The 27,412-nt window shown below is 48.9% G+C and overlaps 1 protein-coding gene across 5 annotated transcripts in view; it reads right to left on the minus strand.

The window, feature by feature from the left end:
- Window positions 1-26,582, minus strand: part of Pik3cd (phosphatidylinositol-4,5-bisphosphate 3-kinase catalytic subunit delta) — a 68,083-nt gene extending 41,501 nt beyond the window's left edge. The window contains exon 1 of one of the 5 annotated variants that reach the window (XM_031379509.1): window positions 23,277-23,589. The gene's annotated coding sequence lies outside the window, so the exon portion shown is untranslated. Of the gene's footprint in view, window positions 1-1,706; window positions 2,925-23,276; window positions 23,591-26,462 lie in introns of those variants that run through there. The other 4 variants (XM_031379505.1, XM_031379506.1, XM_031379507.1 and 1 more) reach the window with 4 other exon arrangements.
- Window positions 26,583-27,412: the final 830 nt, after the last annotated feature.

The following is a 27,412-nucleotide window of genomic DNA, read 5'->3' on the forward strand; positions in this document are numbered from 1 at the left end:
AGACCTGAAGCAGGGGGGCACCCCCAGACCTGAAGCAGGGGGGGCATCCCCAGACCTGAAGCAGGGGGGTGCATCCCCAGACCTGAAGCAGGGGGGTGCATCCCCAGACCTGAAGCAGTGGGGGGCATCCCCAGACCTGAAGCAGGGGGGGGCATCCCCAGACCTGAAGCAGGGGGGGGCATCCCCAGACCTGAAGCAGGGGTGTACACACATGGCTTAGCTGATCTTTAATTGCTGCTGGTTGGTTTTGTGAAAGCAAAGTTCCTGAATCCAAGCCATGCCTAAGTTTGAATTCCACTGTGTGGCCGAAAAAGTAAAAGTAGGTTCATGTACTTTAGACCTTCATTCCCTAAAGCCAAGTCTAAAGGGAAATTCATCCCTGTCGGGTTAGATGAAAAGGTCAGCTGCGAGAAGATGGGTGTTTCCTCTCCACCTTGGGCACACCTAGAAATAACCTGTTCCCTAAGAGAGAAGTAATGGACACCCTGCTCCTGGGCACCTGTATAGTTGTATGACTTGAGTCTCGATTCTGTTAGGTAGCATGGGAAAGGCTGCTGAAGACACACAAGACAATCCATTAATTACTGGCTTCTCCATAAGACAAAAGCAAAGCCCTTATGAGTCCCCTGGAAAGTGTATATACTCTAGACATACATTTCCCAGGCTCCAAGCTGAAGTCCTCTAACCCACCAGGCAAGACCCTGAAAGCAAGTTCAGCAACCCTGCAGGAGCCTGGGCAGGTGGGTGTGGACACACCCTTCAGTTTAGCAACTAGGAAGGGCCACCAGGGCTCTCCAGGCAAACTATCACCAAAGCCACCCGAGGCTTGGGTCAAGGACTAAAGGAAAGAACTTACACGCTGACCAGTGAAATAACAACACTAAGAAGGCAAGGCAAACGGTTGTAGGACAGAGCCAGGGAAACGTTAAGTGCAGGAGATGTTAAGTGCAGAAAGAGACGTTAAGTGCAGAAAGAGAGCGCTTTGAAAAATGGGAAAGACAAAGCAGAAAGCATGATGGAGCACATAAGATTGCATCCTCAGGAATTCAGGACGGGAGATGAGGAGCCAGGAAAAAATGCACCCAGGATTAGTCAGGAAGGACTAAATCCCATGGCGGCGGAAGGCGGATAGGACCTCTGAGCCTGGGTATGACTTAGGTTAGCCCCTCTTGGTTCAAGGGCAAAGCTAGGGATGGAGCGAGAGCGTGCTGTGCCGACTGATGGGTAGGGAATCGGGGGGACAGAGGGAGGGGGTGGACGGGGGAGCGCGCACCGAACTGCTTCGGTTCCAGAGAAGTAAACAGCTTGTCCTCCCTAAGGAAAGCGCGTCCTCCTCATCCTCCTCGGGAGCCCACTGAGGGTCTGGCATCAAGGGCGGCAGGAGACACACCCAGGATTTCATCCTTAGAGAGTCACAAAAAGATGCAACTCAGCACTTCCCCCCCCCCCTCTCTCACACACACACACACACACAGGGAATCCCAGGCAGGCTCGACCCTGTATATGAATAGCTTCTCCAGTGGGGTGCTGTCGCCTCTGGATGCTCCTGACTCTCCTAGGCTCCGCCACCCCGGAACCCTGATGAACTCCCACCCTGCCCACCCAAACTCAGGCCGACAAAGCCCGGTGTTAGGCGGGGCAGAGTGTCTGGCCAGTTAGGGGAGACACAGGGAACCCACAGACTCCCGCACAGGTGGGTTTCGTACCCGGTGTCGGTGGCAGGGGCGGGCTCCGTCTCCCTGGAGACAGTTGCCCAGGGGACACGGCGGGAGGGTCCCGAAGTGACCGGAGGGCGCCAGCCTCCGGGCGGCTGTGTGTAGCTGGCAGGGCCTGAGGGCAGGCCCCGCCCGAGGTGGCGGTGAGTGAGCGAGCGAGCATCGGCGGAGGGGCGCGGCTCGGGGCGGGGCAAGAGAGGGCGGCCGGGTGGGGCGAAGTGGGGCGCGGTCGGAGGCGGAGCATCCCAGGGATGGGGCGGGAGCAGAGCCCGCTTCACCACTGCACAGTCCACTACTGTTAATAACCCAGGTCTGGCACAGCAGGGCAGGTGGAGCCTCAGAACAGCCCAGTGATTCAGAATGACAAACGCACACGGTCCTGTCCCGGATCTATTAAAATTAGGCACTGCTTATAAAGTGAGATCTAGTGGTCTGCCCAGCCTCTCTCTCTCTTAGTTTGCGTTCTATTGCTCTGATAAAACCGTGACAAAAAGCAGTGTGGGGAGGAAAGGGTTTATTTGGCTTCCATATGCCTGGTCACAGTCCATTAAGGGAAACCAAGGCAGGAACTCAGGGCAGGAACTGAAGCAGAGGACACAGAAATGCTCTTACTGGCTTACGCAGCCTTCTCAGGACCACCTAGGACCACCAAGGGTGTCACTGTCCCTCCTGAGCTGGGCCCCATCAAGAAAACACTCCCACAGACGTGCCTACTGGCAAGAGGTGAGAAGTATTTTCTCAATTGAGGTTCCTTTTCTCAGGTAACTCTGAGTTGTGTCAAGTTGAGGGGGAAAAAACAAAAACCAAAAACAAAGCAACAAAAACTAAGCAGGATTCAGTCCCCTGAGCTTCCAGGACATCGCCCGGAAGGGGAGATCACTCAGCCCTGGAGTTGTCCTCAGGTATCAAGTGGTCCCTGAGTCTTGATCTGGGCTCAGCTCCAGCATCCTGCTTGCTCCTAGCAGGAGGTCTTGTCCATGGGAGTTCCCCACGAAGAATTAGAAATAAGTGATCTATCCCAGCCTTTACTCAACACATCTAAGTTCTGTACAAAAGCTGTGCTGTGCTAGGGCCAAGGTTCCACCTATGAACCTGCAGGGCAGGTAGTGAATGCTGTCCCTGGAGTGGTAAACGAGGAGACCCAGGGCACCCTCAGGTCCCATACAAGCCTTACGGTCCCTCTGCATTGCTTTGCTTTAGTACAGGGGTTTGTGTGCTGAGCAAGCACTCCATCATTGAGTTAGATCCCCAGCCCTCTCTCTTTTTATTATTTTTTTTTTTTACATGTGTGAGAGTACACTGTTGTTCTCTTCAGACACACCAGAAGAAGGCATTGGATCCCATTATAGATGGTTGTGAGCCAACGTGCGGTTGCTGGGAATTGAACTCAGGACCTTTGGAAGAGCAGTCAGTGCTCTTAACTGCTGAGCCATCTCTCCAGCCCATCCTATCCTTTTAAAAAAAAAAAAATTTTTTTTTTTTTTGAAACAGGAGCTCACTGTTTGAGATCCTGGCTGGTCTAGAACTCACTATGTAGACCAGGCTAGCCTCAAACTCCCAGAACTCTGCTTGTTGCTACCTCCCTAGTTTTGAGATAGTCTCATGAAGTTGCCCAGACTGACCCTGAAATCCACAGCCTCTCCAGCAGCTGGGTCTACAGGTCTAGCTCACACAGCTTTGACAGCAGAGCCATCATGGAACCAGTTTGATTTTGCGCTGGCCCCATGAACTACTTGCTTTGTCCTGTCCTCTTACAACGTTCTTAGATTTAAGCCTCTGTAGAAGGTGGAGCTCAGAGGAGGGAGGGGCTCCGGGTGCACAAGAGTCCTCACTGGTCCTCACTGCTGTGAGTCCCAGGAACATCCCTAAGATAGCAAAGAGGGAAAAAGACAAAAGCTGGCCAGAAGTTCCCAGGAATTGCTAAGCCCAGCATGGGAGGACCAGGCTGCAGAGATGGCCAGGATGTGGGAGGTCCCCAGGCAAGACTCACAAAGCCCGGGCCAGGAGCTTCCCACGGCCCCCAGCAGCTCTGCCTGGAGCCTTGGTGCTGGAGCACCCCAGGAGGAGAATTAGGCAGGACAGGATGCAGTTCATTTCCAGCACCATGTCTAGATGTCCCCATACATCTTCAGTACCATATCTAGATGTCTTAAAAAAAATAAAAAATAAAAAAAGATATCGCAAGGTGGGCCTCACGATGTCAGGCTATTAATCCCAGCACTGGAGCAGGGAGGCAGAGGCAGGTGGATCTCTGTGAGTTCAAGACCAGCCTGGCCTACACAGGGAGTTCCAATACAGTCAGGGCTGCATAGTGAAACTTGGTCTCAAAACAACAAGCAGACTAAAAACAAGACAAACAGGGAAGGCACAGACTGCTCCAAGGCCTCAAGCATCCAGCTGTGCTGTTCACAAGCCAACCTCTGGATCTTTGGAACCAGGACAGCTGGGTGTGGCCAACCTGAAGTTCTAGCCCTCCCATTCACCCCCACCCCCACCCCAACCCCGCTTGGAGCCAACTCCCCCTTCCCTCAGAGCCTGCAGGAGGCAAATCTGGAAGCAGAGCTGCCTAAATTCTCCAAGGTGTGAAGCCTGGGTCTCCTAGGTCACCCAGACTAAGAAAAGTCATGGCTCAATCTTGAACACGTGGACTGGGGTGTGTGTGTGTGTGTGTGTGTGTGTGTCTGCAGAAGGCCTCCATGCCCACAGGAATGAAGTCCTTGCGTAGTGTTATCCCTCCTCCCAATTCAGTTTCCCCACCAAAGCATAGGTCTGAGTGAACGACAAGCTCGAAGGCAAGAGATCCTTTAACAATGGAAGCCAGGGACTGGTTTAGGGTATAAACCGAGCAGTCAGGTACTAATTTCTCTTTGAGTCTAGAGGAAATACAGGATTTCTTTGAAACCACAAAAAGGTGACATATCAGTATCACAAAAAATGTGTTCAAACTATGCTGGCAAATACAGGAAAGATAGGAACCATTAAAAAAAAATTAAAAGTCCAGAGAGATGGTTCAATGGGTAAAGGAATGGCTGCCTTGCAAGTCAGACAGACAACCTAGGTTTGTCCTGGGGCCTTGTAATGGTGGAGGGAAAAAGCCAACTTTATAAAGTGGTTCTGTGACCTCCACACATAGTGGCAGGTGCCCCACTCCCAAAAACAATAATACAATAAAGTTGAAAAACAATGTTTGGAGAGAAGCCAGGCTTGGAAGTGCATGCCTATAAAACTTGAAAGATGTGGGAGATATCCATTGTTAACCTCTGACTTCCACATGCATACACACACACACACACACACACACACACACTCATCTAGGAGTTTCACTACTGTCAAAACTCAAGAGTAAACAGAGAAATTAGAGTTCTCCCCCTCTGGTTGCTACAGCCAAAAGGAGCCACTTCTCTGTAAAGATCCTAGTGTAACAACAGGAAACCAAATACTCCCACTCACGGGAGCCCTTGTTCCACTCAAGTTTATCTGCCCCATCCATCACTCCTCCTCCTTTCTGTCCTGACACTTCCAGGTCACCACACTATGACACAATCCCACCTCTCTCAGCAGGCAGCCTGTTATCCTCACTGCCTTCCCTGGGGGGATCCAGCCTGCTTCTTCAGCCAGCCTGCTCAAAGTAGCATTCACATTCCTAGATGTGCTCAATAAGACAAAAGGAGAGGCTATTTATTCTCTTTAGCTTTGTCAACTTGACACAGCCTAGGGTCACCTGAGAAGGGGGTAGATATGTGTGTGGTGGATTGTCTAGATTGCCCAGCCCACTACCGGTGGCACCATTCCCTAGGCAGGTGGTCCTTGGGCTGTATTAGGAAGCTTGCTAGGCCTAGGCCTTTGAGTAAGCAAACCAGAGAGGGGAAAACAGCAAATGGCATTTTCTCACGGTTCTTGCCTAACTTCCTGCCTTGACTTCCCTCAATGAGGGACTAGTGATGACTATTCTTGGTTGTCAGCTTGACAGTTTCTGGAGTTAAAGACACACCTTTCTTCTGAGGTGCCCTTCTGCTGGAAGTCTATATAAGGACGTGGAGGAGGGAAGCATCTCTCCTTGCTTGTTTTCTCCTTGCTGGAAAGTCCATTCCTTCACAGGTTTTCGAGAGGAGGCTCTCAACCTTCCTAACACAGTTCCTCATGTTGTGCTGACCCCCAACCATAATATTATTTTTGTCTTTGTTGCTACTTCATAACTGAAATTTTGCTACTGTTATGAATAATAATGTAAATAGGTGTTTTCCAATGGTCTTAGGTGACCCCTGTGAAAGGGTCATTTGATCACCCAAATTCAGTGGAAACCTACAGGTTGAGATCCCCTGATTTAGGGATCTACTTCTTTGGGATTCCAGCAGATACTGGAAACTAGTTGAGGTTGAGACATCAGTCTTGTGAACAGAGCAACTACTGGATTGTTAAACTTCCTGTTCACAGCCAGCTACTGTTGGGTTAGCTAGAGTTCAGCCTGTAAGTCACTTGAATAAATCATTCATATATATATATATATATATATACACACACACACACATATATATATACACACACATATATCTACACACACATATATCTACACACACAAATATATATACACAAATATATATACACAAATATATATATGTATATATACATACATATATACATATACACATGTGTATATGTATTTGTGCATGTATACATACATATGTATATTCTATAAATTCTGTTAATCTAAAGAACCCTGACTAATAGAGCTCCTAATAATGCCACTTCCTGGTAACCAATCATTAACATTATGAGCCGATGGGGGACATTCTCACTCAGCCACCACAGACTTTACCCTCTACGATGACATAGGCCCATTCTTCCCCTAAGTGGTTTTGGTCATGGCACATGGTTTGTCACAGCAGCAGAATGAAAGCACCACAACAGAGCTAAAGTCGGGGAGAAATCAGAAACAGTTACTATAAAATGTGTTAAATGAGTGTTTTTAATTCTAATTGGAAAATAGGAGGGCAAGGAAGATTTATCCCGTCTTAGTCAGGGTTTCTCCTACCGCAGTGAAACACCATGACCAAAAACCAGGTTAGGGAGGAAAGGGCTTACTCAGTTTACGTCTCCCTTGTAGTCCATCATTGAAGGAAGTCAGGACAGGAACTCACACAGGGCAGGAACCTGGAGGCAGGAGCTGATGCAGAGGCCATGGAGGGGTGCTGCTTACTGGCTTGCTCAGCCTGCTTTCTTATAGAACCCAGGACTCCCACAATGGGCTGGGTCCTCCCCAGTTGATCGCTAATTGAGAAAATGGCTTACAGCTGGATCTCAGGGAGGCATTTCCCCAACGGAGGCTCCTTCCTCTCTGTTGACTCTAGTTCATGTCAGTTGAAAAAACCAAAAACCAGCCAGTACAACTGACCCCTTATCAACTTGACAGACATATCACTATTAAGCCACAACCCCTTCTTTCTAATTCATCCCAAAGATCTCACATTAAAAACATAAGTTTAGGGGGCTAGAGATGGCTCAGCAGGTAAGAGCACCGACTGTTCTTCCAAAGGTCCTGAGTTAAAACCCCAGCAACCACATGGTGCCTCACAACCACCTGTAATGAGATCTGACTCCCTCTTCTGGTGTGTCTGAAGACAGCTACAGTAGACTTATTTATAACAATAAGTAAATCTTTGGGCCAGAGCGAGCAGGGAATTAGCAAGTGGAGTTGACCAGAGAGAGCAGAGGTCCTAAAATATTCAATTCCCAACAATCACATGAAGTCTCACAACCATATCTATACAGCTACTCACATACATAAAATAAATAAAACTTAAACAAAACAAAAACAAAATCGTAAGTTTAGGGTTTGAGGATTTAGCTCAGTGGAAGAGCACTTGCCTAGCAAGCACAAGGCCCTGGGTTCAGTCCTCAGCTCTGAAAAAAACAAAACAAAAAAACCTAACACAAACAAACATATGTAAGTTTAAAGTCCTAAGCTGTACAGATTCAAACACACTAAAATTTCAGCCCTTTAACAATATTCAATCTTTTAAAAATCCAAAGATACTTGGTTTTAATTCAGCTGTATTTAATTTTTTCAACTAAAGGCTTCAGTAAAATAGTTTCTTATTTCAAGAGGGGAAAAAATCGGGGCACTGTCACAATCAAATCAAAGCAAAACCGATCTCCAACCATCCAAAGCCAGGGCCCAGTCTCCGTCTTCTGGGTCCCTCCAAAGGGCTTGCATCCCTTCTCCAGCTCCCCCTGCAGCACACACAGCTTATTTTCCAGGCTCCATCTCACTCCACTGCTGCTGCTGCTCTTGGTGGTCATTCCATGGTACTGGTATCTCCAAAACTGCTGTGGTCCCATGCTGCAACTGGGCTCCAGTTTCACCACTAGCCTCTCATAGGGTCTCTCCCTGGTGCCAAGGCTTACTTTCTCATATAACCCCTTCAATCCTACACCTTCACCAATGACCTCTCCAGGCCTTCAACAGTGCCAAGCCTCAGCTGCTCTCCATGACCCCTTCACACCTTCAAAACTAGCACTGCCTGGGTGATTCTTACTCCCCAAGTTCAGCTGCCAGCCTGAGGTACAACCTTGGCTGCCTCTGGAGCAGAGCTTCTGTTTGCTGACTCTCAGGAAACACTTTCCAGAAGATTTTACCATAGTGATGCTGGTCTCTTCTTAATCACTGCTAATTTCTCAACTCCCGCTGACCAGCACTGAATATCCCAGCAAAGCAAAGGTTTCATTTTACAAGTTCTAGTATCTTGGTAATCACAGGTGCTTCTTCAGTCCCAGATGCCCAGAATCATGAACTCTTCACACAAAAGCCTGGTAGAATTTTTGCTTCCCTCTAAAACATCACAAGCCAGGCCTCCATAGTCTGCACTGTGCCTTTCCTAGCTCAAAGTTCCAAAGTCCTCCCACAATCCTTCTCAAAACAACACAGCCATGAATGTCACAGCAATACCCCCACTCCTGGTACCAGCTCGTCTTAGTTAGGGTTTCTATCGCTGCAACAAACACCATGACGGGAAAACAAATTAGGGAAGAATGGGTTTATTCAGCTTACACTTCTACATTGTAGTCCAGCACTAAAGGAAACCAGGACAGGAACTCAAACCTGGCAGGAACCTGGAGGCAGGAGCCCATGCTGAGACCATGGAGGGTGCTGCTTACTGGCTCATTCCCCAAGGCTTGCTCAGCCTGCTTTCTTATAGAACCCAGGCCGACCTGCCTAGGGATGGCTCCACCCACCATGGGCAGGGCCCTCCCCCACTGGTCACTAATTAAGTAAACACCCTATAGCTGGATCTCATGGAGGCATTTCCTCAACTGAGGCTCCTTCCTCTCTGATGACTCTAGCTTGTGTCAAGGTGACACAAAACCAGCTGGTCCACTCCCCAAAAGGGACACGATCTTATATTTATTCACATAATCTCACCATAGCTTGTACCCTTGATATACTGTTTCATTAGTTTAGAAACAGGCTCTTTGCTGCACTGCCCAGGCTGGCTTCTAACTTCTGAGTGTCAGAGATCCTTCTGTAGAAGTTCCCTGAATAGCTGGCACCTGGGGTGCCTGCCTGCCTGCCCTGGGCTCCAATCTTCTCTTGATCTTTTTACCTAATTACAAGAGTCCTCTCTCTCCTTCCACTTCACACAATTTCATTAAGCTTTGAATTCTCACCCTCCAGATAACTCAAGAAGTCACTCAACTTTAGTTTAAAAAGCCAAGTTAATTAGGACCTGAACGAAGCTTCCTTCTACCTCCTCTGGGTAAAGTCCCTAAGCTCTGACCACAGGTCTGTCTTAATTGAGACTCTCAGAGTTTGTGACTCAGGGCATGGAAGTGGGTGGGCAGGCCGGGAAAATGAAGGTTGTGTTGTGTTGTCGTTGTTCATCCTTTCAGGATTCTACAAAAACAAAAAAAACAAAAAAACAAAACAAAACAACCCACTAGTGTTTCCAGGAACGTGGCTCTGGAATAGACCTGGCTTTGAAGACACCTGCTAAGCAATCCTGCTCATTGCCTGGCCCAGGACAGGCACAGCAGCACAAGGGGGTGACCTTGGGCTCAGGAGCAAGGATCAATGGCACACACAGGCAACTTCTACAAGTATTCACAGGGGAGTCTCAGGTTCCCAACCCATGGCTGGGAACCTGAGTTTTGTGTCATCTATGAATGGGAAGAAGTGCTCTGTTTGAGGAAAGGGCCTGCTGAATTCCTACTGGGGGGGTGGGGAGTCAGAATAAGTTGCTGAATAAGTCACTGAGTTCCTCCTAAAAGGCACTAGGGTGGGTTCTGGACCTAATTTTCTAGAATCATCTTAGAGATGTGTTGTGGCAACTGCTGAGGACCAAGTGAGAGGTGGTTTTAAAAAAAAAAAAATGAACCTGGCAAGAATTTTAAGCTAAACACAGGAAACAAAGCTGTCCTTAGAGAGCAGGTGACTTATGGAATAACAGCAGAAAGAGCCTGCTGTTAAATACCAGATAGCAGGTAGTGCCATGAATCCGGTCTCAATTAAAAACCTGATTTCAGCCTGGTGCTATAATCTAAACACCCCTTTCTTTCTCCTCCTCCTCCTCCTCCACCCTCTTCCTCCTCCTTTTCCTCCTCTTCTTCTTCCTCCTCTTTCTCCTCCTCCTCTTCCTCTTCCTCTCTCTCTTTCTCTCCTCCCCTCCCCCCTTCCTTCCCTTCTCCCACCCACATGATGGCTCACAACTGCCTGTGAGTCTAGCTTCAGGGGATCTAATGCTCTCTCCTGGCCTCTGTGGGCACCTCCTTCATACACATGGTGCATATATATGCACTCAAAATACACACATGCACATAAAATAAATAAATCCAAACACTAAAAAATAATCAAATCAAATAAAAACTCAACCACCAAGCTTCAGCAAGGTCATAGTGCTGGCTTTAAGTATGATATATGACCCTTATGTGAGAGACTGCATCCTCCCCTCAAGCAGCCTTATGGACCACCCAATCACATGCACCACCAGCACATGGCCCTTGGTATGGCCCACTTCAAGGTTGACTGGGTTTAAAGGGGTGAACAGACTGTCTCCCCCACTCTGCTGTCACACCAAGCTTCTGACTTTGGAGGTGTGATGAGTTTGCCCACACACCAGACAGTCAATGGATGCTGATCATCCACTAATCTAGCTGTCCATCTGGAGATGATGCACAGGGCCACTCCTCCACTACTACTACTACTACCACTACTACTACTAACTACTTCTTCTTCTTCTTCTTCCTCCTCCTCCTCTTCCTCCTCTTTTTCCTTTTCTTCCTCCTCCTCTTCTTCCTCTTCTTTCTCTTCTTCTTCCTCTTCTTCTTCCTCTTCTTCTTCTTCTTAGATTTTTTTTTCGAGACAGGGTTTCTCTGTGTAGCCCTGACTGTCGACCAGGCTGGCCTCGAACTCAGAAATCCGCCTGCCTCTGACTCCCAAGTGCTGAGATTAAAGGCGTGCATCACCACCACCCGGCTCACTCCTCCGCTTCTAGAGACAATTGTGACCGCTCTCTTGTTTTAGCCATCCCATAAAGAGGGGTTCCCATAGCTCTTCCCTCAGTTGCAGCCCCTCCTAGAGTAACTCCAGAACTAGGAAACACCTAACCTTCTCAGTTTATGGCAACTGACATTCTAGAAGCTTCCAGTGAGTGCCTGACAGAGTAGAGGGGTGTGGAACTTCACACCCAAATGGGAGTGCCACACCCTAGGACTGTCCATTCTCAGCCATCTAGAAGCAAATACTGTACCTTAGGGTTTGCATCTTTCTTTATGGTTTTTTGTTTGTTTGTTTTTTTCAACATAGGGTGTTACTGCCCAGCCCTGGTTTAGCTTGTCTTTTGTTTGTTTGTCTGTTTGTTTTTTGTTTGCTTGTTTGTTTTTAAAAAGGTGTTGTCTAAAGACAGGAGGAAAGCCTGGCATCCAGGCCTTGTTTTGTGTCCCTGTGCATCCTTTACTTTGGCTGAAGACAGAGCTAAATGTCTTAAAGCCACAGTCACCTTGGACTCCAGGAGAAGCAAAACCTCAGACTGGTCTCCTCATTCCCTTCCTGTGCCCTCTAGATGACAGCAGTTACCCTAGGCTAGCCCTCTAGATGACAGCAGTTACCCTAGGCTAGCCCTCTAGATGACAGCAGTTACCCTAGGCTAGCCCTCTAGATGACAGCAGTCACCCTAGGCTAGCCCTCTAGGGCATAGCTGCCTAGAGGGCTAGCATTCTCCCAGAGTCATCCTGTCCCCTCAGGCAATAAAGATGGGCCACCTTGCAAGGCTGGAGCGGAGATAATGACCTGGAAGTCCGCACCTGACCAGGACTTCTTACTGTGCACACCCTTCCATTTAACCCGAAAGTGTGCATCAGTACGTGGGATCCTGGAAGCCCTCTGTCTGTTCCTTCTTCAGTGTAGCCGCACTGAACACATCTTGCCACTCCTCCTTAATTGGTATTATGGGGATGGGTGGCCTCAGGTAGTTTGTTGAGGCAGTCACAGCTCAGGGTTTGTAAAAAACAAAGCCACTGGTCATACTTAAGCCTTTCCAGTGACTAGCCCCATTCCTAAGTCACCTCAGGGGTGCAGCTAGTAGTCAATTCATCAGATGCAAAAGGAAATTTATTAATTTGCAGATTCCAAGGGTTTTTAGAAGTTGTGGGACAAGACATAAGGAGGGAGGAAAAGACCAAATACACACTTCATAATCTCACAGCAACCCAGGGCTGCAGTAGGAACTACCAACCCCCTAGCCTGCTGGGAAGGCCCATGCCAAACATTATTGCGGATAACGAAAGTGAAATGTCCAACCTGGCTCTTCAGTTCAAGAGAATGCAAATAGAATCCACAGACGTCTAGAGAGGGGTGTGGCCCCTGGACTCCTAGTAAAAGAGATGAACTTGTGGAAAGAAGTCCCTGGCAGTAACAGAAGGATCAGTCACCCAGGTTTAAAGACAGAAGGGGGCGCTGGAAACATGGCTCAGTGGTTAAGAGCACTGACTGCTCTTCCAGAGGTTCAGAGTTGAATTCCCAGCAAACACATGGTGGCTCACAGTCATCTATGATGGGATCTGATGCCCATTTCTGGTGTGTTTGAAGAGAACAATAGTGTACTCATATAAATAAAATAAAAAGATTTCTTAAAAAATAAAATAAAGACAGAAGGGGAGACACAGAGTGCTGGATGGTCCTCAGCTAGTGCAGAGGTAACAGGGTACCCATTTCTAAACGAGCCCTGTGTTTCCTGAGCCATTGCGGGCTATTTCCTGTGTGAGAGTCACATTTTTCGGTAGTTCCTACCTGGAGAATCAAGCCCATGTCTATCTTTATTTTGTACTTTTTTTTTTCTCATTTGTATGTTTCAAGCTTTTATAAGTAACTTGAGTTAAAAATCTATGTAAAAATATATACTATACATGTACAAATGCCACTGATGACTTTATAAACATTATACACATATATTTATAAATATGTATATTTATTATGTATGATGTAATACTAAATGAAATTTAAATATATTTAATAGTAAATATATGTTTATTATATATATGCATTATGTGCATATATACAGTATCTAATATACACTACAGAAGACCTCAGTCCATAACGCTTAGAAGATGTGACCACTCCAACCTCCATCCATATCCCTACAGTATTTAGTATCTTTTAACTTCTAATTCTCAAGCCCGGCTTGGTGGCATGAGTTCGAGGCTAAACTGACCTACATGGAAAGGTCCCAGCCAGCCAGCTGAGGCTACATAGTAAGAACTTGCTTCAGTTCCTCCCTCCCCAAATCCACTATTTACAAATTCTCTATTCCTTCCCCCTCTCTGCGGTAGTGGGCATAGGTCCTGTTACCAGGGGCCTTAGTTCCTCGGCCTGAGGCTGGCTACCCACAGTTAGCCCCTTCTTCCTCCGTCTGTCTTACTTGGCCCCTTCCCAGTAGTCTCTGGAGACCCTCTATATACAACTCTACACATACTGGACCAAAGGAAGAAAAGTCCTGGGCTCTCTGCATCTGCCATCTATCATTTACCATCAGTGCCTGACTCTCCCTGGCAAGCATTCAGTGTCTCCCTCCTTCCCCTGAGCAGGTCTCTAAGCCATTTCTGCCCCCCAGAACCTGTAAGATCAGTTAAGCCTCTGTCTGCCTTGTTTCCACTGATTACTCTGGGGCCATGGGCCCAGAGTGGACAGCCTCGTCGCCAGGGCCCGATGTGTACATCAGGTGGCTCACTACCACCTAGAATTCCAGTTCAGAGGATACGATGCCCTCTGGCCTCTTCCAGCACCCAGCAATGCATGGTGCAGACAAAACCATGTGGAAACACACACAAAACACATAAATAAAAAGAAAGAAATCTTAAAATAATAAAAGCGGCGTTTGTTGGGCTGAGGAGATGGGTCAGCAGTAGAGAGTTTGCCAACTCACAAGTCTGAAGACCACAGTCTGGGTTCCTAGAGCCATGGGATGGTGGGTCAGCACCACAGGCTGCCGTGTAGTTTCAGTGGCCAAAGGCAAATGCAGCAGATCTCCCAGCACAAGCTGGCTACTGCCCGGCCGATAAGCTCTGGGTTCGATTGAGAGCCTGTTTCAATGTGACTAAGTGAAAAGCTTGAGGAAGGCTCCTGATAGGAACCCCAAGTCACCACCGAGGCTCACACATTTGCACATGCATACAGCCCCAGCCCCATCTATGAGGACTGGTGTATATACATGTGCATCCCACACGCATACACAGAGAGAAAAAAAATATCATTTTTTGTCAACATTCTGCCTCACATTCATAATCCTCATGTTCTCAAACTAAGATTAGAGTCACTTGCTGGGAGCAGAGAGAGCCCTAGAAGAACATACCAACATCTCTCTGGAGTAGCAATTTGCCTCAAAAGTAGAGAGAGAGATTCTCTGTAGTAAAATAAACATACGCTTATCATGGAAGAGAATGTAAAATGAATGTCAGTTTTAAAATAGGGCTTGAAGCTTCAAAGCAAGGTCACCAACTGGGGTCGCCCAGAACATGCCATCCGGCCAGAGGAGCGGCTGGGAAAGTCGGAGAAGATTGGTCCCTCTGGGTCAAGGTTATGGCGGCTGCTCAGCCATCTCCCAGCTTCTTCCCACAAGCCTAGTGCACGGGCGGCTGTTTCCGAAGCAGTCCGTCCATGCCTTACAGCTATGGAGATGGACGCTGTCTCAGGCACATGAACAAATTGCAAAAGGCTGGTATTCCCACCACACCAGGAGGGACGTCCAGCATCGTCATTCGAACGCCATTCCTTTCCACATTGTGGACCTCCAAGATTCAGACTTCAAAATGGCAAAAAGAAAAAACAGAACAAAACAAAAACAAACAAAAAAAAAAAAAACTAGAGCTTTTCAAGGGGCCGTAAGCCGCACAAGGTTCAGTTATGTCTGGTCCCCAGGACAGACCAGTGAAGCCCTGCGAGTCCCAGCTTTTCAGATGAAACCTGGCTGGTTTACACACTCACCAAGCTCACGTAACGTGTTAAGAATCTAAGTGCAGGAACCACCTGCTTTTTGCCAAGTAGCCCAGGTTAACATCAAACTTGTTATCCTCTTGCCTTGGCCTCTTGAGTGCCAGGATTACAGGTGTATGCCGCTATGCCCAGCCCACCTGTTCAATTCTTTTTTTAGATTATATTTATCTATGTGTCTGTTTGTGTGTAAAGACACGAGAATGCCACCGACCCAGTGGACGTCAGAGGACAACTTATGGGAAACCATCCTCTCTTCCCGCCATGCATTTCTAGGGAACAAATCAGGTCATGAGACTTGTCAGCAAGCATCCCTAACCACTGATCCATCTCACCAGCTCTAACTCTTTCTTTCTCTCTCACATTTTCAATGCTAAGGATCAAGCATAGGTAGGACCTCAGGCACGCTAGGCGAATGCTCTGTCCCACTGAACTAAATTGCTAGTCTTCGTCTGTTTAATTCAGAGATTCTTGCTCTGAACACTAAGGAGAAGTTGTGTCCATGCACTTTCACCAAGCACAGCCCACCGACACCTGAAACCTTGAGTGTCTCAGGCTCTGGCCACTTGTTAGATATGCCTCACTTGGCTGGAAAACACATACACACACACACACACACACACACACACACACTTCACTGGTTTCCAAATGACTGCTCAGTTACCTCATTCGAATATCTGTCATGGCATACAGCAAGGAGTAAAGTTCATGGAGGGTGATTCACCCCTGAAGCGGGAGCCCTCAGAAGCTGAGGTACACACTACCCTTTCATCGACCCTGAAAGTAAAGGCTATTTAATTTGTTTGGAATTGTTTTTAGATGGAGTGGTAAGTGGAGAAAGTAGGGGATTTGGTGGGTTTCCCCCTAGAAGAAATTTCTCACGAAGTAGACTATCTGAGAACAAGATCCTGGTTCTATGAACTTCCTTCGCCAGCAGCAGGTCAGCCTCAAAGAGGAACACCTGTGCATACATTGTATGGTACACTCCGCCCACTTGAGGCTGCCCTGGACCACTTGAGATGGAATCAGGGGCCACCTTCTTCTAGAAGGCTTCAGTGGGCTGGAGAGATGGCTCAGTAGTTAGGAGGACATAGAGCGTTTACAGAGGGCCAGAGTTCAGTTCCCAGGAACCATGTTAGGCAGCTCCCAGCTGTCTTGGAGCACCATCTCTGGTCTGACGCCTCTGGCCTTTGAGGGCACATACCCACTCATCCACCCCCCCCAACCCACACCCACAACCACAGTTAAAAAGTAAAATATTTTGAAAATAAAATAAAGGGCTCTAGGCGAGCTAGGGGTATGGTTAGGTAGTAGACACCTTGCCTAGAATGTGCAAAGGCATGACGTCTGTCCCTAGCAATGAAAACAGAAAATAAAACAAACAAAAAAAAGCGGGGGTAGGTGGAGGGGGTCCTTCAGTAACTATCACCTTGGGCAAAAAGCCGGGCTGGTGCCCAAGCCCCAGGTTCTGGATTCTAAAGTCTCTAGGTCATTCCTAGGGCTGCTTCAGTCTATCTGTTCTGTTTTTATTTTGAGACAGGGTTTCCTGTAACCTAAGCCAGCTTCAAACTGGCTATGTAGCCACGGGTGACCTTGAAATTCTGATCCTCCAGTGTCCATCCCCCAAGCTCTGGCATTATAGGAGTGAGCCTAGGAGCCAGGCTTATACAGTGATGGGAACAAACTCAGGGCTTCTGGCACGCTTCGCTAGCACTGCCCACTAACGCCCCCGCCTCGCCCTGGGCTTCTCAAAGCGCACAGTGAAGTGTGTACGTGCAAAGAGTAGGACAGCCCCCAAGACGGATTCTGTTCCTGACAAGAGCCATTCCTAACACCTCGGAGGCTGCAAGACCACAGAGGACCCAGGCTCCATCAGAGCCCTCCTGTCTACTCTGGAAGGCACCTACTATCCCACCACAAGCTCACTTCCATGCCCCAGAACAACCACCACCCAATTCTAGCCGGACAGCCAAGGCCAAGGGTTAATCAAGAGGCCAGTCCATTTGGACAGAAAGGCTTTGCTGGCTGCCCTCTAAGATCACCCACATCCTTGGCAGCTGATGCCTCTGTGGAAGTCAGTCTCCCTTTGGCTTAAGGGTCTACCATTTCCCCTTGTTAGAGCAAGATGAATCTCAAGAGCAAAACGGTGACTTGAAACAAATAATAATTAGGAACAGCTGACAGACACGGCCATACTAACTTAATTTGTCTCACTTAACCTACCTTGGAGCAGATCCCATCAACTTTATTTTACAGAGGAAATAGAACACCTGAGGAGTCATGCAACCTACCAGAGGCCACCCAGCCCAGAAGCAGAGAGGAGAAAGCTAGAACATGAACTCAGCCACTCCAGAAAGCAAGCTATTAAATTCGCCAGCAATAAAGAAATACATTGTAAAAGACTACCTTTAAGAGGGCCAGGGAGACAAAGCCTCGCTGTGATATTCAGTGATGGAGAGAAGGTCTTGGAGCTGTGGTTTATCCACTTAGCTTCTAGAGACAGAAGCACATTGTCTCTGATGTAATAATTTCAGAGTATGAGAAAGTCCATGTTCCTGAAAATGTCCATTGCAGATTTGGGGATAGGGACTGTGGGGTAGGTGGATGGGCCTGGAAGCAACACGAACATCCCTCCCTGAAGGTTGCATCAGAACCTATGGCATCCCTGTTTTAGAGACTTATGCCACACAAAGGACCACTAGGATAGGAGGTAACATGGAAAACTGTTAACAAAATGCAAAATGTCAACTACAGGATATTGGGAAGACAGCTCAGAGGGTACAAGTGCTCACTGTGCAAACACAAGCACCTGAGCTTGAATTCCCAGCATCCATGTAAAAGCTGGCCAAGGTTAAGAGTGCCTGGAAGCCTGATGTTGGTAGGGAGAGAGATAAATGGATCCCACAAGCTCAATAGCCAGGCAGTCTAGTGGAAAGGCCCAGTATCGGGTTCATAACCCTGGCTGTCCTGGTACTCACTCTGTAGACCAGGCTGGCCTTGAACTCAGAAATCCGCCTACCTCTGCCTCCCAAGTGCTGGGATTAAAGGCATGCGCCACCACTGCCTGGCTGAAACCTTGTTTTAAGGGAATAAGGGAGAAAGAATGATAGTTGTGTCATCTTCTGGCTTCTACATGTGTCCATGTGTCCACCTAAATGCATACACACACACACACACACACACACACACACACACGCACACACAGAGCCAAACACAAAACCACATGCCTAGCTGGGCATAGTGAGTGAAGCCTGTCATAGAGGAGTTCAGGAGTTCAAGGCCAGCCTCAGCTATGGAGTGAGTTTGAAGACAACCTGAGCTCCCTGAGACCCTGTCTAAAAAATGAGGCTGTATTATTTGATATTATTGAATTACATGAGGTACCTGGAGGCGTCAAGGTATTAAAGGCAAGAGAGCAGTTATTAGGGGCTAAAGTGGGCAGGGAAGGGGAAGTTCATGTTTGGGGTAAAGGGGGCTCTCCCAGCTCCATTTCAGATAGCATCTGTCTTGCTGTGTCTGGCTCCTTTACCCATTCATGAAATGCTAAAAACTGATGTTGCCTCTGAGGCTCAGAAGGTTAGGCAGTTAGCCCAAGGTCACTGCGCAGGGAAAGAAAGAAAGACCAGAAAGATGGCTCAGTGGTTAGAGCACATCCCACTCTCTGAGGGAACTGGTCAGGTCTCAGCACCGGTGCAGAAGCTCACAGTACCTTAACTCTGGGGGGAGGGGAGTGTAGGGTGAGGGGATACATTGCCAGCACTACCCATACGCACACATACAAATAACTTAAAAACAACAAGAATTTTTCGTTGTTTTTGTTTTTTGGCACAGGGTCTGTCTCATAACCCTGGCTGTCCTGAAAACCTATGTAGCTTAGGCTGGCTTTGAACTCAGAGATTCACCTGCCTCTGCTTCCTGCGTGCTAAAACTAAGGTAGGTGCCACCATGCCCAGCAAAATTATTTTTGAAGAGCAGCTGAAGCTAAAGCCCAGTCCTGGGCTGGGGGCTGCCACTCAGCAAGGGGGCTTGACTTTCAGGAAAAGCCCGGTTCCACACACTGTGGAGTAATCCTGCCCTACCCTGCATGCTGACTGGCTCATCTCACCCCCATGCGGACATCACCCCTCCCCAAAGTGTCAACGCCAGGGTATGCTTTCCCTTCTCTGTCAAGAAAACACTGCTCCGACCTCCACAAGAAAAAGCAATGGCCCATGTAGAGCCGAAGGAGCAGAGTAGCCCGGCAGTGCCAGGGCCCTGGAGACCCCCTGACACCATCCTGATCCTTCTTGCTTCCTGTAGGGTTCGGTAATGGGGGCTCCCCAAGTCCCTTCAAATACCACAAGCCACATCTCATAAAATCCCTGTCAGGCAAATCACAGTCCCCAAGGAGGACATGGGGACTCAACGATGAGAGGGGCTACTGTCACCTCCTCTGGCTACCACCTGGTGTACCACCACCACCTGGCAAGGCAGGGTATTATTATTTAATATTTTAAAATTTTTTTGCCAGGTAGAAATGGTGCACACCTTTCATCCCAGCACGTGGGAGGCAGAGGCAGGTAGATCTCAAAGTTCCAGGACAGAAAACACTGTCTTGAAAAAACAAACAAACAACAACAAAAAGAAAGAAATGAAAAACAGCAGATTTTTAAAAAAATTAATATAGATGTGCCTAAGAGTATACACCTTAGAGTTCGGGGGCTATGAAAGCCAGAAGGGGCGCTGGCTCCTCTGGAGGGGGGTTACAGGCTGCTGTGAGCTGTCCCAGGTGGGTGCTGGAAACCAAACTCCGGTTCTCTGGAAGAGCAGTAAGTGCTGTGCCTCACTGACCCATCTCTCCAGCCCATTATTATTATTATCATCATCATTATTATTATTTCATATGTGCACAGACGGTGTGGGACATGCCACAGCATACACGTGGAGGTCAGAATACAACTTTGTGGAGACAGTTTTCTCCTCCTACCTTTATCGAGGTTCTGGGTCACCATGCTTGCATCTTTGGACAGCAAGCCCCTTCTGCCGAGCCATCATGCCAGCCCGAGACAGGGTTTCCGCTTGGCCTAGAGCTCACGAGTCAGGCTTGGTTTACTGGCTAGTGATCTGCGCCCTGTCTTTGTATTCATTCCCACTGTTGGGACCCTTACACACCTAGGGTGGTTTCATTGTTATTTCTAAACACGGGCTCTTTAGCTAGTACTCAGGGAAAGTGTGTTCCACCAAACCGTCTCCCCAGCCCCTGAGAGTCTTTGCATATATGCTTAATGAATGGCTTTATGACTAATGACTTATTAATTAGTTAAATGACTTTAACTAATGAAGTTCAAAATGACTTCCTCCTGCAAGAGTTCTTACAAGAGACACAACAATCCACACAGATGGGAGGAGATAGCCCTAGGAGGACAGAGGCAGATGAGAGAGGGCCTCCTGGAGCCACTGGCAGCTAGAAGAGGCAAGGTCTACCCTAAGGTCCCAGAGGAGACACGGACCTGCTTAGACTCTGACTTCAAACTTTCAGTTCCTGGATAGAAATCTGTCGTTTTAAGGTGCAAAACTGTTGCTTCTCTATTACAGCTGCCACAGGAACCAAGGAAGCATCGCAATAGGACCTGAACCCCAAGCAAGGCACTTCCCTTCTGGGTCTCTCCTCTGGTCCCCACTCCCAGTGCGTTCTAGTCTCCTCCTCCAGTTCTCTGTAAATGATATTCATTTCCCTTCAGGAGTGGAGCTCCTGGAGCTCCACTTCCATCAGTGGCCAGCAGATCATACCCAGCACACTCAGCACAGGGAGCCAGCATCCTTCTCAAGCACCCTTCTCCAGCAGCAGCCTGACCCTCACCCATCCTCATAGCCTTGAGGCTTTGCATGCCTGGTCAACCGGAAGGGGAACTTTCTTAAGCCCCAGGGAAGGCCCTGGCCCTGGAGGAGAGTAGAGTGAGTTGTATTTTGGTGCATCCCACAGAAAGTCACACAAGGTGTTTGGGTGCAAAGAGAGATCGGGGAGCTTCCCGGTTGATGTTTTTTTTCCACCTTGAAACTGGCAGCGTTTCTGTTATGATGGCTGGGGAAATCCACCAGCCACTTCAATGACTGTTCAGTTTGATCGTTAAACAGCAGGAGCCAGCAGAGGTCTGCAATGAGCGCTGATTCCAGATAAAGCTGGTGTTTTTCTCACTGCCAAAACAAGCCAGGCCCCTGCTGTCCTCCAGGCTGGAGGCTAGTCATTCATGACTGTAACACGTGCCCTGTTCAGGGCTCTCCTCGCCCATCCTCCAGGGGCACTCGCCTTCCGGACCAGCCCCACTATCAGACCTCTTGGGAAGCACGGTTCCCTGGGGAGTCACGGAAGCTTTCTTAAGGTTCCATCTCAATGAGACATTTGCTGGGGCGCTGGACCCACGGAGGAGAACTGGGGAACTGCTCTAAACAGCTATAATTTTGAAAAGAGCAGCCAAAGGGAGAATTGCTTCATACATTGTACATTCACTTCCCTCTCCTACCATGCAGTTGAAGAAAACCGCAGCAAAGCCGGAAGCAACCCCTCAGCAGCCACGACCACCCTGTTCCTCCCGCGCCCATCCCCAGAAGCCTGGACTTTCCCTACCTGCCTTGCTCTTAGCATAGTCTCTAGTCCTGGTGGGACCTTAGTGGGCATCATCAGTTCAACCGCAGCTGAGCCAGAGAAGGGATGGAGGCCACAGCTGACTTGAATGTAGACCGGGCAAGCTTGTGGGAGAAAGTCCCTATGACAGAAGTATACAGCCAAGAACCAGCACTGTTGGGAACCTGCGATGTCTGGCATGAGAACAGGGATTATGTCCTTCCTTTCCAAGTCCCTTTGGAGCAGATACTGAGCCACTCCTGATCAAGGAATCTCTCTCTCTCTCCCTCTCTCTCTCTTTGTCTGTCTCTGTCACTCTCTTTCTCCACTTATCCCACATACAAGGAAGACAGTGCCCCAAGTCTCAGAGGGCATTTGGGGGTCGGCTGCTTCTAGTCCTGTTGCTTGCTTCAAGCTCCACTGAGGCTGCAAGCTGACAGCTCCCTGCTCCTGGCAGAACCTGAACCCAATGGACTGCTCAGAGGACCCCAGATTCCATCTGCGAACTGGAGGGACTTTTAAGGGAGCTAGATGAGGCCTCGGTATGTGGGTGCTTCACGCCCTGACATTGCAAAGCCCATCCTCAGCCTCCACTCCCACCCAGAGTACCCACGACCTCCTCCACCATTAGTCCTGTCCTGGGTTCTGGAGTCTGTCTCTACCTGTCCGCCACGAAAATGGACGGCCACCTTAGTACCCCCAACCTGGGGCGCACAAAAGGTCATGTTGGTCTTCCTATCTCTTAAAGATGGGGTGCTGAGGAAGAAGTATAAATAAGAACAGGAAACTAAATTTAAAAAAAAAAAAAAAAGGGAGCCCCATTCAGGCTGATTTACCGGCAAGAGTATTTTTTTAAAAAAAAGTCCGGAAATGCAAAAGTGGAGGCGGCTTTGCCGCCGTAACCCCGGCTCAGCCGCAGATCTGTAGTGATCTAGCCCTCGCCTGGGTCCAAAGCTCTGCGGCAAGCGACACAGGCAGTGGGGAGAGAGAGGGAATGAGGGCCCAGAAACGTCAGTGTCTGCCCCTAGCCAGTCCTGACCCTCCCTGAAGAGGCTGGGAGGACCGCAGGGCCAGGGTGCAGAGAATCTTGACGCTCCCCTTTTCCCTCGCCAGGAACTGGCAAACCCGGGTGATCCTGCTCCACCTTAGCCTCACCGCACTCTCCGGACGTCTAGAACTTAATGCGGACCTCACTGCCCGCCGGAGAGCCTCTGTCCGGAGATCGGGGCACACAGAGACAGGCGTAAGGGAGATGCTGGTACAGGGGACGTCCGGAACCCCAGGGTAGCTCAGGCCCAGGTCCCCGCAGACCGGCTCCGGAGGGATCCACTGTCCCCTTGCCAGACGCCAGGAGGCGCCCAAAGTCAAGACGCAGTGGCTGTGAGAGCTGGGAGCGTGTGGGAGAGCGACCCGAACCCCCTCCCCACCTCCTGACCCACTCTTCTTCCCACCTCTGCGATGAATCCCCATGGAGAGTGCTTACCGGTCCAGCAGCTTGGCCCGCGGAGCTGGCAGCCTAGAGGCTAGGCGCGAGTGAGCCAGAGGCGGGGCGCACAGCAGGACGAGCCCGCCTACTGACAGTCCGCACACCCCACTTCCCACTTTGTTTCCTTTCTACAGATAACAGGAAAAACAACTGGTCCCCTACGCCTCCCCAGCCCCGCCCCAAGCCCAGCCGGCCCTGCAAGGGTAGCATCGCAGGTGCCTCCGAACCCTGCAGCACCTCGCACTGTTCAAAAACAAAGTCTTCTCTGGATGCAAAGGCACACTGCCAAATAAAGGTCCGGAGAGCCCTGGGCTTCGCCACAGTCACTCAGAACAACAAACCAAAACCAAAACCTAGACAGGCCAGGAGTACTACAGGATGACTGGTTACTGTCTTAGGCACCCTAGAAGCCAATAGAAAAAAAAGAGTGACAGAGACAAGCCAGGCAGTGGTGGCCCATGCCTTTAATCCCAGCACTTAGGAGGCAGCCGGATTTCTGAGCCTGGTCTACAGAGTGAGTTCCAGGACAGCCAAGGCTATACAGAGAAACCCTGTCTTGAAAACAAACAAACAAACAACAACAAAAAACCTGTCAGGCCTTAGTGGCACTCTCTTTGAATCTCAGCATTTGAGCAGAGGCACAAAGGTCTCTGGGTTCAAAGCCAGAAGCCTGGTCAATGTAGTGAGTTCCAGGAGGAACTTATGAGACCCCCATCTCAAAAATAAAGGCCATCCAGTGGTTGGGTGGGTGTAGTGGAGCAGTCTCTAATCCCAGCACTAGGGAGACAGAGAGCCAAGCAGGTCTCTGTGAGTTCAATGCCATCCTGGTCTACACAGTGAGTTCCAGACCAGCCAGGGCTACATAGTGAACCTGTCTCCACAAACAAACAAGCAAATGAAGTGAAATGGACAGGTAGGCTTCCCTGTAATTACCAGAGCTTCCTACCTTTCTAGGGCCACCTGGGGAGGGGAAGACTAGCTTAACTCCTTTTCTACTCTGGCCAGGAGCTAAAGCACTTTTAAAAAAACAAAACAAAATAAAACAAAACCTTTTTTTTTTTTCCAGACAGGGTTTCTCTGTATAGCCCTGGCTGTCCTGGAACTCACTCTGTAGACCAGGCTGGCCTTGAACTCAGAAATCTGCCTGCCTCTGCCTCCCAAGTACAGGGATTAAAGCCATGTGCCATCACTGCCCGGCTAACTTTTTTTTTTTTTTAAGACAAGGTCTTACTATGTAGCCCTCACAGGCCTTAACTCACTACATGGACCGGGCTAGATTCGAACTCAGATCCACCTGTGTCTAGCTTTCAGATGATGTGTTTGGAGGCCAGGGCCACCGTGCCCAGAGAAAGCTCTCACTATTATGATTATTTTGGTGGAAGCTGGGGCCTTTAACATGCTTAAGAACCAGTTCTACCACGAAGCAAGCCCCACTCGCATGACGTAGCTACTGTTGTTCCTATGAACAAATAGGACCACCGGCCTGAGTCTCAGAGGGTATTTAGGGATGGGCTCTTTCTAGAGCTTTCTAGAAAGGTCCACAGACACAGTGATAGGGTCAGAGGCTGGCAGGCCCTTGCTCCCAGCCTCTCGATACTGAAGGGTCAAGACCAGGACCATCAGAAACTACTCCATTTCTGCCTGGAAAGGAAAGAGGATTTGATGAAAATTATTGTATGGGCCCTGCTGTCTCAGATGGAGGCTGCATGCTCAGGACATAACTGGAGACTCCAAGGGGTTGGGTGAGGGACAGGTTCCCATTTAGGGGGCTGTTAGGCCTATTCCAAGATGTCCTTCTCACTAGGACATCCAGGCTCACAACCTGACTTCCACCCTGTGGGATCTGATAATGACTGAGGTTTCCGCCCCAGCTAAGGAGAACCTGTCATAGCAGTGGGGAAAGAACATCGAAGGGAATGTGCTAGCTGAGACCACAGACTGTGCCAACACCAGTCTCAAGGCTGCTTTTGGCTAGGCTGCAATTTAAACACTGCTCCGGATAGAGCTCTTCATGAGACAGTTGGATGAGGAATACATTTGCTGCTTCCAAAATAACTTCCTGGAAGCTGGGAGTGTGGCTCCATTGGAGGAGGGCTCGCCTAGCATGCACAAAGTCCTGGGTTCAATCCCAGCACCGTAAACTGAACACTGTGGCAGATGCCTAGCCTCCTAGCACTCAGTAGGTGGAGATAGGAGGATTAGAAGCACAAAAATCACCCTCAGCTCTACAGCTGTTCAAGGCCACCACGGCTGCCAGACAGCCTGTGCCTTAGGGTTACTATGATGTGATGAAACACCATGGCCAAAGGCTTTTAATTTGGCTTACGCGTCCACGTCACTATTCATCATGGAGGGAAGGCTAGACAGACAGACACACAGGAAAGGAATCTGGAGGCAGACAAACTGATGCTGAGGCCTTGGGGGGGGGGGTGCTGCTTGCCAGTTTGCATGACCTTTTTAATCCCCAGCCTTCACTTGCTACTGGGGCTGCACCTTCACCAATGGCCTCTTGGCCTCTCACAGTGCCAAGCCTCAGCTGCTCTCCACTACCCCTTCATGCCTTCAAAACCAGCACCGCCTGGGTGGCTCTCAGAGGACCAAGTTTGGCTGCCAGGACAAGGTGTAACCGTGGCTGCCTCTGATCCACAGCTTCTCTCTGCTCTCAGGGAACATGTCCCAGAAGATGTCACCTCAGTGATGCTGGCCTCTTCTTAATCACGCTAATTTCTTAGTTCCAGCTGACCAGCATCATTTGTCCCAGTAACGCAAAGGTTTCGCTTCAGTGGTGCTGGTTTCTTGTTAACCATTCTTGTTAACCACAGCTGACTCTTCAGCCAGTTATGCAGAAGGACAGAATCTTAATTCAAAATACCAAACAGCCCCGATAGAGCCTTTAAACTTTCCTCTGAAATTCCGTAAGCCAGGCCTCCATTGTTTGCACTGCTCTCAACATTCTCAACTTCCAAGCTCCCAAAGGGAGCTTCCACAATCCCCACCCCACCCCACCCCAACCCTCCGCAAACATGGTCAGGTCTGTCAACACAACCCCCCATTATCCTGGTCAGGTCTGCCAAGGCAACCCCCCATTATCTTGGTACCAACTAATCTTAGTCCGGTTACTACTGCTATCACGAAACTTCATGACCGAAGTGATTTGAAGGGGAAAGAGTTAATTTGGCTTACACTTCCACATCACTGTTCATCACCACGGGAATTCAGGACAGACACTCAAACAGGGCAGGAGTTGATGCAGAGACCGAGGAGTGCTGCTGCTGCTGACTGGCTTGCTCAACCTGCCTTTTTAGAGAAGCCAGAACCACCAGCTCAAGATAGGCCACACCCACAATGGGCTGGGCACTCCCACACCAATCACTAATTGAGAAAATGCCCCACAGGCTTGCCTAGAGTCAGATTTTATGAAGGCATTTTTCTCAATTGGTGTTCCTTCCTCTCTGATGGCACTAGCTGTTGTCAGGTTGACATAAAACTAGCCAGGAGACCTTGTCTCCAAACAAACAAACAAACAAACAGCTGGCTAGGAACTGAAGTGGATGAGAGTGCTTGTTACCAACCCTGATCTGAGTTCAATCCCCCAAACTCTCGTGGTGGAAAGAGAGAGCTGGCTCCCCAAAGCTGTTCTCTGAACTTCATGTCTGTATCAGCAGCAGCAGCACCATCACTATCTTTCACACACAGGTATAAAGTCACACACGTACCAACAAACATACTAAAACCTTTTCAAATGGGTACGAAAGGGTGACAATGATCTAAATTATGCCTTTACCATGCGAGATGCTGCCATGTGCCAATTTGTGCTTTTTCACGGTTCCCTTTGATCCCCACAGCAGCTCAGGACAATTAGCCTCATCATTAATAAGGACACTCGGTCAATTTAGGAAGCCGCAGTCAAACTAAGCAGCAACTTTTCCCAGCTCCCCCAACCTGCTGCCCCGCTTTGCTGTTCCCGTGAAAATCCCACCTTCCTTGGTGGCGCACGCCTTTAGTCCCAGCACTTGGAAGGCAGAGACAGGCAGATTTGTGAGTTCGAGGCCAGCCTGGTCTACAGAGTGAGTTCCAGGACAGCCAGGGATACACAGAGAAACCCTGTCTCAAAAAACTAAAAAAAAAGAAAA

This window comes from Mastomys coucha, unplaced genomic scaffold (assembly GCF_008632895.1).
Source record: "Mastomys coucha isolate ucsf_1 unplaced genomic scaffold, UCSF_Mcou_1 pScaffold18, whole genome shotgun sequence".
Classification (NCBI taxonomy): domain Eukaryota; kingdom Metazoa; phylum Chordata; class Mammalia; order Rodentia; family Muridae; genus Mastomys; species Mastomys coucha.